The following is a 12,226-nucleotide window of genomic DNA, read 5'->3' on the forward strand; positions in this document are numbered from 1 at the left end:
CAGAAATCAAACCTGCTTTTGGATCGGACTTCCTTAACTCTTGTGCAGAAAGGTGTGCAGTACACTGCTGCATCCATTTTCAATAAGCTACCACTCGAATTCAAAATTCTTAGCAGTACTTCACGTTCATTCGAATAGAAACTGAAGAATTTCCCCATGGGTCCTCCTTCCATCCTGTCGAGGAGTTCCTTGAATAATTAAGCTGATTCTTGTTATATTGTTGATTGCGTTTACTTATACTTGTGTGTTGACATTTTCGGGTTCATAAACATTTTATTTTTATCTGTTGTTAATTTTATGTTGTAAATTTATCTACTGACACGTTCCATGATCTTGGAGATTTGATCCTCAGTTTGGTCCTACGGAACTAGACGTGTGAATAATAAAATAAAAAGTTCCCGAGTCATACAACTGGCCGTAGAAAGACCAGAAATTTTCACCCTACAAAAAGACTGTTTGCGGTGGCCGCAGACGTCGGCGGGCCATTGACTGGAATTGAGAATTCGGCCCCAAAGTGACAACGCCGTTACGGTAGAGAATTTTGGCAGCCTGTAAGTAATGTCGGCAACCAAGAGATTCTTGTCTGAAAGGAGGCCGAAGGCGGTCACTTGAGGAGACTGCGAGAGCGCAGGAGGACATTGAGCAGTCAGGAACAGTGAAGAGACGGGGATTAGACAGGAAGTTGTCCTTCTGGAGAGTTGTCAAGCCATTATCTACTCATTCACCAGATACTGAATCAGATCCCTATTTCCATGCCAACGTTTACCGTCACGGTGTTACTTATTCTTTTCCCACTCTATGCTGAATAGATTTACCTAGTCGTCCAGTGGTTGGGTCTTCAAGCATTCGACTGCACATCTGCGTCCAGTTATAGCGATAATACTGCTTCGGCGACACGATCTCCGCGTACAGTAGCCTCTGGAAGCGGAGGCACACGAATGCCGTGTCAGCCGCCGAGAGTGCTACCTTAAGAGGGTCATTCAGTGCAGAAGCCAGTCCTTGCCGTCTCCTCAACGTTGCTGATCAAGGAAGATGAATGTTGCAGTATATCATATCAATTCCTCACCCCACCACAACGAGATGTTCGACACATCGGGCCGACCTCACTTCTGCCACACGTTCCTTCATGCAGTGACTGACTACATTGAATGATGGTTCATCCCATCCTCCTACTTGCCATTTACTGAATCCGTGTCTATACCTAGGCCAAATGACCCTGAGATTTATATTTGTATTAATGATGCGGTAATAAATGCACAGTCGACGAAACAAAACCGTCCGCATCTCCTGATAAGTTCGTGTGGCTTCGGTTGTGTAGAGCTCGTATCATTAGTAATGCCACACACTCTGGCAACTGCGGCTGCACAACATGTAACACACTTTTACCAATCTTTTTCTAACGACTTTATTTATAGACCTTCATGATTTTCTGAAATTGTCTCTAATTACAGCATATTATCTTATATTCGATGGTGGGTAAGTTCTTAGCGTTTATTGTTTTGCATGTTGGCATCCCGTTTACTATATGTTTATTTATGGATTGTCATATTATATTTGGAGCTCACTGTTGCTATTTGAGTTTATATATTGTCATTATGTCATCTGGAGATAATGAATGGGGCTGTACACGCAAGAAAATGGAGAGATACGTGGAGAGATCGGAATACTTCCGGCATATTCTTCCATTTCAGTTATTCTTTTATTTCAGTTAAATACAGTGATGACAGCATCGGAGAAAGCCAGAAACATTTATGAAATGTATAGGGACAATGCCGTTGGACAGAGCACGGCTAAAAAATGGCTTTCACACACACACACACACACACACACACACACACACACACACACTACGTTCAGGAAGACATTTTAAACGCATTAACCCACAATGATCAACATCAGTGTACTCGAGGACTGGCACATGTGATGAACTGAAATTACTCAACCATGGTGCGAAATTTACATGCAACAGGTAATATTCAAAATTCGAGTGTCTGGGTACCACAAGCTCCAAGCTGAAACCAAATAAATCAGTGGGCGTTCATATTTGCATCTCTCTTTGCTCGTCATCAGTTGCCTCCGTCAATTCCTATTCTTTATCGTCAATGGTGAGGAGAAATGGTGTCTTTTTGTTAACAAAACGTAAATAAAGGTATGAAAGAGTCCAAACAAAGAAGAAACTCCCCATTCAAGAACCTGCGCGCATCCACAGTAATGTTTTGCGTCTGCTGGAACAGCAACGGTGTGGTGTACTTCGAACTGCTTCGCCGAGAGTAACCATCACTGCTGCCATTTATTTTCGACAAATGAGACGTCTCCATATAAAATCTAAGAACAACGACCAGGTAGACTGCGCGAAGTTATCCTACTCCACGATAACGCCTGCCCGCATTCTGCTAAACTGACAAAATACACTGTACAGGAGCTGGGTTCGAAGTCTTTCCGCATTCCACATTATTCACCTCATCTTGCGCTCTCAGACATTCACCTTTCCCTCTCTCTGTCGAACAACCTTCAAGAAAATTCGTTTCCGGATGGAAATGCGCTCCAAAGACGACTTGACGAGTTCTTTGCCTCAGAGCCACGTGATTTCTACAGTCGTGGATTCGAAAAATTTTTTCAGCGTTGGAAGACTGTTGTACATAGTTAAAGAGAATATATTGTTGGCACTGACGACTGAAGTCTCTGTTATGTGTATCTGTAATGTTAATTATGCTATGGAAAAACGCTGTGAACTTATGCATCAATCCAATATACACTGAAGTGCCAAAGAAACTGGTATAGTCATGCGTATTCAAATACAGAGATATGTAAACAGGCAGAATACGGCGTTGCGGTCGGCAACGCCTATATCAGACAACTAGTGCCTGCCACAGTTGTTAGATCGGTTACTGATGCTCTGTAATGATGTGGGGGCTGTGCAGTTGGAGTGATATGGGACCCCTGATACGTCTAGATACGACTTTGACAGGTGACACGTACGTAATTGTCCTGTCTGCTTCTGAAAAATGTCGATGTGTGGAAATAGCACACTAGTTACGGTAAAAATTGTTTTCTAACGCGACAGGTGTACTGTTTCTTGACACCGGCAATCTTGTTATTACTGCAGCCATTCATGTCCATTGGTAGATTACAGCAGGACAATGCGACATCCTGCAGACCCAGAATTGCTACACAGTTGCTCCATGAACAGTCTTCTGAGTTTAAACACTTCCGCTTGAGCATATCTGGAGTGCCTTGCAACATGCTGTTCAGGAGAGATCTCCACCCATCGTACTCTTACAGGTTTATGGACAGCCCTGCAGGATTCATGGTGTCAGTTCCCTACAGCACTACTTCAGATATTAGTCAAGTCCATGCCTCGTCGTATTGCACCACTTCTGCAAGCGCGCGGGGTCGTTACACGATATTATGCAGCTGCCCAGTTTCTTTCTCTCTTCAGTGTGTATTACACCTTTACCAGTTTGAAACGCCGAGCTACTACAGATTCGAATTAACAGATAAAAGTAAACTTCTCCAGTTACTTGGTAGCCGTGTGGCTGCGTTAGAGGCTTTGCGATCACACTGAAGCAATTGTGGTTCACGTCCTATTGATATAATACACTTTTTTACATTCTACTGTTTGATAATGTGTTGCAAGCGTAACACGAACATAACAGGGGTATGCTGAAAATGATAACTCACGGCGCCACAATCTCGTGTACGATAAATTTTTATTCACTGCCTTGATGGTTCGGATAGGCAAAACATGAGAGACAGTGTCCTGGCACTCGTCCAATATGATGGACGCAGCGAGCGTTAAGCGGCACCCATGTGCGGCGTTCGGTCTTCCCATGCCCTGAATTAGGTAATTCAGTGTCACGAAACGGGAGTAATCGGCCGGTTTCGATGGTCGGGCTTCCGAAAGGTGTCGACGCTTCAGCAAAACAAAGTGTGACCGCCCTATGAAACTCTATTTTTCAATTCTGTCCAACTCAAGAAAGAGATAAATTTCTCTGGACGCTCACAAAACGATTCACAACCGCTTAACGGATGCTGTCCTTAGAGCACATAGGGCTGCTTAATAGGCCTTTCCTGATGGGCACAAACTTTATACGGTTGCCTTCGTTTAATTAAATGGTGACTGTGACTGATTCCATGCCATCAGCATAGCATAGCGATGGAAATGTTACCTATGATGGTGCCACTAAAGCGGAGTTACTAAATACAGTTTTCCTTAAGTCCTTCACGGAAGAAAACGAAGAAAATATTCCAGGATTCTAAACTAGAACAGCTGTTAGCATGAATGACATAAATGTAGATATCTTAGGTGTTGCGGAACAACTCAAATCACTTAAGAAAGGCAAGTCTTCCGGTCCAGATGGTATACCAGTCAGGTTTCTCTCAGAGTATGCAGACACAATAGCGCCTTTCTTAGCAATCATATACAACCGCACACTTGACGAAAGGTCTGTTCCTAAAGACTGGAAAGTAGCACAGGTCGCATCAATATTCAAGCAAGAAAACAGGAGTAACCAACCCACTGAATTACAGACTCATATCACTGATCTCAATTTGCGGTAGGATTTTGGAGCATATACTATACTCGAACATTATGAATCACCTTGAAGAAAATGACTTATTGGTACATAACCAACACCGATTCAGAAAATATCGTTCTTGTGCAACACAGCTAGCTCATTATTCTCATGAAGTAATGAGTGTTGTTGACAAAGGATCTCATATCGATTCCATATCCTAAATTTCAAAAAATGGTTCAAATGGCTCTGAGCACTATGGGACTCAACTGCTGAGGTTATTAGTCCCCTAGAACTTAGAACTAGTTAAACCTAACTAACCTAAGGACATCACACACATCCATGCCCGAGGCAGGATTCGAACCTGCGACCGTAGCGGTCTCGCGGTTCCAGACTGCACCGCCAGAACCGCGCGGCCACTTCGGCCGGCCTTCTAGATTTCCAGAAGACTTTTGATACCGTTCCTGAAAAGCGACTATTAATCAAATTGCGTGCATATGGAGTATCGTCTCAGTTGTGTGACTGGATTCGTGATTTCCTCTCAGAGAGGACATAGTACGTAGTGATAGACGGTAAATCATCGAGTAGGACAGAAGTGATATCTGGCATTCTGCAAGGTAGTGTCATAGGCCCTCTGCTGTTCCTGATTTATATAAATGATCTAGGTGATAATCTGAGCAGTCCCCTTAGATTGTTTGCAGATGATGCTGTAATTTACCGTCTAGTAAAATCATCAGACGATCAATTCCAATTACAAAATGGTCTAGAGAGAATTTCTGTATGGTGCAAAAAGTGAGAATTGGCACTAAAGAAAGTAAAGTACGAGGTCATCCACATGGGTACTGAAGGAAATCCTATAAATTTTGGGTATACGATAAATCTCACAAATCTAAGGTCTGTCAATTCGACTAAATACCTAGGAATTATAATTGAGAGAAACTTAAACTGGAAAGACCACACAGAAAATATTGTGGGGAAGGCGAAACAAAGACTGCGCTTTGTTGGCAGAACACCTAGAAGATGCGACAAACCCACTAAAGAGACAGCCTACATTACACTTGTCGGTCCTCTGCTGGAATGTTGCTGAGCAGTATGGGATCCTTACCAGGCATGATTGACGGAGGACATCGAAAAAATGCAAAGAAGTGCAGCTCGTTTCGTGTTATCGCGCAATAGGGGTGAGACTGTCACTGATATGTTACGGGAGTTGGGGTGGCAGTCGCTGAAACAAAGGCGGTTTTCTTTGCAGCGAGATCTGTTTACGAAATTTCAATCACCGTCTTTCTCTTCTGAATGCGTAAATATTTTGTTGACACCCACCTACGTAGGGAGAAATGATCATCATAATAAAATAAGAGAATTCAGAGCTCGAACGGAAAGATTTAGGTATTCCTTTTTTCCCACACGCTATTCGAGACTGAAATGGTAGAGAAGTAGTATGAAAATGGTTCGATGAACCCTCTGCCAGGCACTTAAGTGTGAACTGAGAGTAACCATGTAGATGTAGATGAGTGAATATTTAGCTCGGTGAATGACGGTCCGATGACGGCCTAAAGGCCACTGGGAGCATGTTACGATCCACAGTACGTGGTGAAACATTCGCGTGTTGACCGCATCACAGTCTCAGGATACCGTTGAATGTCGTCAGATGAAGCAAGGATACTTCATTTAATATATGATCATCTCGCAGCGCATCAGTATGAGCATGTCATGAAACTCATGAAACATACTACGGTGTCAAGTGTGAGGATGCGGTATCCAAATGGAATGATCCAGTTCCAAGAGGACCACTCAGCGATACACACTAGTCTAATCTTTCAGCAATGGTCTTCACAACAGGCTGACGTCGATCTGATGGAATGACTTTTTCGAACACCGGTAGCAAACCCCATTGAAAATTTGTGAGCTAAAATGAAAAGTCACATAAATATACAATGGCAGACACCGGCTCCACGTACCTACTTTTGAATACAGGGAGAGTCTCGCGGACGATGTGACGTATTTCCATAGGCTTATTGCCTGCATCAGTCGTCAGATGAGGCTGGTAATTGACTCCAGCGGTGAATGGGCCTCATACTAGCCTCATTCCTGATGTCAAACTTTTCTCGTTTCACATTACTGCCCTTTTTATTACAATATTTGATGTAACTTAATGTTTGTTAATAGAAAACCTACGAGGAATTAATACGATTTAAATTTTGTTCATTAAAATCGTGCTACTTAAAATGCAAATGTGCAAAAAGCACAAAGAAGTCAATTTTAATCGAAAGAGAAATGGTGTCTTAATATGAGGTAGCCAAAGAAAACGATATTGGCCAATATGAAAACAGGTAGAACTTAAATATTTTATATTCCTTTCGTTACTGGCTCTCCAACATTCTCTGCATTTATTGTGGAAAACAACTGCAGTGAGGGCATACAAAAGCTCATTTTCAACTCAACATTCATCGAGATCCAAAGGGCGGTATTCCGTGCACTGTCCCATCTCTCTCTGTTAATGTTCAGAAAAGCGACCACTTCATAATACACATTCAGTGTCTTCTTCTTCTTCAGGTTGAATATCTGAAGCATTGTCCTAAATCAAGTTTGTATCATACTCCGAATGACTGGAAGATTATATTTCGCTTACCTTTTTCTTTTTCCAACGGCCTTGCCGCAGTGGTGACACCGGTTCCCGTCAGATCACCGAAGTTAAGCGCTGTCGGACTAGGCTAGCACTTGGATGGGTGACCATCGGTCTACCTGGCACTGTTGGCAAGCGGGGTGCACTCAGCCCTTATGAGGCAAACTGAGGAGCTACTTGGTTGAGAAGTAGTGGCTCCGGTCTCGGAAACTGACATAAGGCCAGGAGAGCCGTGTGCTGACCACATGCCCCTCCATATCCGCATCCAGTGACGCCTATGGGCTGAGGATGACACGGCGGCCGGTCGGCACCGTTGGGCCTTCATGGCCTCTTCGGGAGGAGTTTAGTTTAGTTTCCTTACCTTTTTCTTTTTCAAGAACAAAACTTTTGCTTATGTCGCCTTTCATTCCGCAACAGCTTTCTTTTCATCGAATTGTTTCAAATATCCTCTGTATGGAGACAATGTTTTCTACACGGATTTAGAGTATAGTGATTTTACTAAATCTCGTGGCCCTTGATGTGGCGTGCTAATTTTGGTCTCACATTCACTCCGTTGTTTTCATCTCGTATGTAAAACTCCTGGGGTATTGCAAAATTCATCGTCTCTACGTATATGTATTTTACAAGGGATGAGTCTCGTTTTCCAGATGCCGTTTATAGCATATTTCAAAAAATGACTCTGAGCACTATGGGACTTAACATCTTAGGTCATCAGTCCCCTAGAGCTTAGAACTACTCAAACCTAAATAACCTACGAACATCACACATAGGATTCGAACCTGCGACCGTAGCAGTCCCGCGGTTCCGGACTGCTGCGCCTAGAACCGCACGGCCACCGCGGCCGGCTAGCATATTTCGTTGTTATTGCTCTCAAAGTAGGCAGCTTCAAGTACCCTAGTTAATAAAAATGAGGTTACTGCTGGACCTGTGTTATTTGTCCACCAGGTTTATATTTCTTGGAGATAATACGTTTTATACAGTCCCATGAATTCCACACGAGAGGTTGTATTTATACCTGGAATGAGGTGATAGGGAGATACTGCGTACACGGTTTTCTCTTGCTTTGTCTATCACACAGACGTGATATCATGCCCAACAAGTTGTGGCACAAAACTTTTGCTTGAAAAGTTCACAAAATTGACAAGTCGCATAGGAAAATGTGTCTGAAACCTGGTACTAGGATGGCAACATGAAGTTATCGTGAGGTAGCCTCTCCTAGGACGCGATACTGTCGAGTATTAAGATATGATATGTTAGAAGTAGTCCATCTTTCGCTTGAAACCTAGTCTCATAGTTACGCTGCTCAGTGTGACGGACAAATCATTATAGTGAATGAAAGAGTACTACGTGAAGAATATAATCAGACGTGTATTGCTGAAACAGCTACTGTACTTCCAGCCTCAAAGCTGTACAAGCAAATACACTTTTAAAATCAAGGTTTCTTGACAGTGTTCAGCTCGGAAATTTCTCTGTTCTATGCTTCAGGCGCTGTGAGAAATAAGGTCTGATACCTCCCAACAGAGATGATCACTTACTTTAGTCACAGTCTACTTATCCCATATTAGTAAACTGTCCCGTAACAGACATCTTTCCTCTGAATTCAAAATCATTTTCCGTAATAACTGAAATGGAGTAAGCCAAAGCGTAGCGAATGCTGTCATCTGGCGTCTGTAGTTTCATTTCCGCGGTCCACCAAAATTATTGAGCTCCGTTTTCCTTTAAAATTATGGAGAATCGAACTCTAATTTCCGTTTCGGAAACATGTTTTACTCTTATCCTGTCCATAGGATGGTTGTGTAGTTTGGTAACTGCTCATCCCTTTCGTACCATTATACACGTCCAACCGGATTTTAATAAATGTTGTCCGACATAATCTAAAATTCTTAAGCAGACACATTACGCTAAATAGTTGAGCTTGAATAATTCTACTTCAAGACCAAAATTTAAGAGCTCATAGTTAAACATTTATTCATCTTACTCAATTTTATCTTAATGATTATTTCTGCTGAATCTGCTTTCACGTTCTGTTTCCTCTCTCTGGGGATAGTTTTATGCTTATAGGCAAAACTTTCTCTTGGCCAACTTAATTTTAACCTCATTGTTGTCGAAATTGAGAGTGATAGTGGATTTAGTATTCCTGAAAAAAAAGGGCAAATGGGTTGCTGTTGAGCTTGGCCATTACATTTGCAAGCGTTATTTGAAAAGAAAAGAAAAAAGAAAGAAAACGTATATTATTACGAGCTTCTTTCGGGTCAAAGAACTGAATAATTGTTCGATTGGTTACACTCACCCACATTTACAACATGTGCCTCATCAAAGACAAAATTTTGCAAGATATCTGACTGATCTAAAATCCCATACTCCTTAGAATAATATCTTGTCACTTCCATAAATTGAATGCCTTATCTTCAGTCGGTTTACATTTCTTCATACTTCTAAATTCTTACACATTCCGCACTGCTTGCAGAACGTCATAATTTTCATTGATATTTACTTATTTTTCTGAATCGTGTGTAGAGGTATACTAAAATAGAAATTATCTAGGAATGCTTCTACAATTTTCTTTTCAATTAGTCACTGTGCTATCTGACATCTTAACTGTTGAAAGATTATGTCTGCTCAATTTATGCAAACGGTTTGTTTTTTAGAATTCCTATCGATTCTTCTATAAAATTTTCGTTAAATATCCGGCACTGTCTCTTAGAAATTTCGGAGAAGTTTTGAGCTATTCACCACATTTTAACGTGTTTCTAGGTACACCGGACGAAAAATTAATCAACCCCAGAAACCGTAGCCCTAATACATTGTAATACCTCATCTAACATAGATAATGGATTCAAAAGGCGAGAGAGAGCGGTCACAAGTGTGTACAGTTACATCACTCATTGGTGACATGATGCAATAGCGCTACCAAGTGTAGACTTCTTCGTTGTTACGTTTCACTTGTTCTTCCAAAAGTTCCCAGACATTTTCTGTGGAACTAAGTACGGATGATTTAGAGGACTAGTAAACCTGCGATTTTGTGCTTCCGAGTTTCCCAAACCGGAAGTGTTTGTATATAGCCGTGTGAACATAAATGTTTCTCTTCTTGGAAGAAGGGGTTTACAACAACATACTCATCATGAAGACACAGAAAGAAGATGAAGACTTGGACACACAGAATGTTGTAATAAATATCCTTCTTGATCCCAAGTTTTGGTCCGATAAATAACCCCAAAACGTCACAGGACCATGTTCGACTTAAATTGAACCCTCCAGATGCAGTAGGTTAAATGTCTCATTGACTGTAGGTGCATTCGACGACTTGCATCTTGTGACAGAGGTAAAATCGTGTCCTGTCGGACTACGCCACACGCCTCCACATTCAGTTCCTGTGTTCGTTGTCTCATTGAAGATGTGACTTAGAAATTTGTAAAGTCAGCTACTAGCCGGAAAAGGGTACATCTAGAACCGGGGGCTCAAGGGTGCAACAGTTTCATCTTTATAAATAATGATTTTGGTAAGAAGGCGTCAGTCTTTGTGCAGACGCTAGAGCAACAGCATTGGACCTCTCACACTGAAGATGTCACGTTATTATAGGTGGAGAAGGCGAACTCGACCGACAGTTTCTAAAGCAATCGATAATGCTGCTATTACTACCGAGCACTATGTTGGCGCACAGGTAATTCTGCATCGTCCTTCAGTGTTTTGTGGTTGTGTTCTGAACTTTACGCTTACGTATAATGATGCCACCCAGCACGGCAATGGCTGGGTTATCGTCGCTCTAATAAGTGATCCTAAAGTAGAAAGAGTACCAGTGCTCGAATCATTTAACAGTCGTGACGTCATTGCCTATCGGACATTTCTGATCTGTAAGGTGTACAACAGAGGCATGGGTAAATCGTATTACATGTCCACCATGCCGTTGGTTATCAGGATCTGGAATCATCGTAAAATAAATGAATCAGAATCCGTGTCAGTATAACTGTAAGAAAATAAAACTAGTTGGTGATCTCGCTTATTATTATACAAATTAAATAAAGTTATCCTTTTACCGTGGTGTAAAATACCCTTGTCCCACGTACCCAACTCCGAATTTCATTGCATGCATTTTCCTTTGTAATTTTTGCTTGAAAACTTGTAGAAATTGATCTCCATTCACTGACAGTAGTACGTTCTGTCGGTTATGATATCGATTATCATACACAAAGCATGACGGTATCCTCCAATCCGTCTTAGTAACTTTCGTCACACCTGTCCTTACTCCATGTTACCATGGCTACGAGTGGTCAACTGTACCTTGTACGCATACTGAGAAGTCCACGTTGATACATCAGTAAATCGAGGGGCTTCGTTCATGGTGTGTTCATGGGGACGTCCAAGCAAGATAGCTCCTTTATTTCTGTACTTCTCAACGTCGATCTTTCTCACGGCACTGATTCCGCACAATTTCATCGAATACACAGATCACTTTGCTGCCGTACTTAGGTTATCGGTGGAAAATCTTACGAATATTTATCTGTTACAAGTTTTTCATCACCTCAGCGGTGACTAGTATTTTCTACCTTGATTATGTTACCGTATTTTATTGCTGTGTTAAGTAGTTCCTTCAAGAGACTTTCATTACACTGGCATTCTTCATGAATTCATTGTCTCTGTTGTTTGCCAAACTAGCTTTATTAAGTAATTGGTCACCTGTTTGTATCAGAGTTATCTTCATTTTCTACGACGCTTAACCCTGTGCTTAATTTAACCTGCTATGTTACGTTGTTGCTAATTAAACTGCTACTATCTTAATTTCTGACATCATGTCTGATTAGTTTCTTTCTCTCCAACTTTGTTTCTTAATTTTGAAATTGCACATTATTATCTTATGAATATTCCGATTCTGCAATGATTAATAATCTCCTTAGCCTCTAAATTGCCTTCATTATTGAAAAAATATACTAAGTACCAAAATTTGTTACACCTCGTGTTTTCCAAATCCATTTTCTATTTAGTTTCTTACGGGAAAGAGCCAAAAGGTCAAAAAGACGTTGTTCTCAATATGTTCACTCATGCTTAACTTTCTTTTTAAAATTACTCTCTTTGTCGTGTAGAGCACACTTAC

At 41.4% G+C, this 12,226-nt stretch overlaps 1 pseudogene; it reads left to right on the plus strand.

Moving 5' to 3' along the window:
- The first annotated feature begins 7,154 nt into the window (after positions 1–7,154).
- On the plus strand, positions 7,155–7,271 carry LOC126089643 (5S ribosomal RNA; annotated as a pseudogene).
- The last annotated feature ends 4,955 nt before the right edge of the window (positions 7,272–12,226 follow it).

This window comes from Schistocerca cancellata, chromosome 6 (genome assembly GCF_023864275.1).
Source record: "Schistocerca cancellata isolate TAMUIC-IGC-003103 chromosome 6, iqSchCanc2.1, whole genome shotgun sequence".
Classification (NCBI taxonomy): Eukaryota; Metazoa; Arthropoda; class Insecta; order Orthoptera; family Acrididae; genus Schistocerca; species Schistocerca cancellata.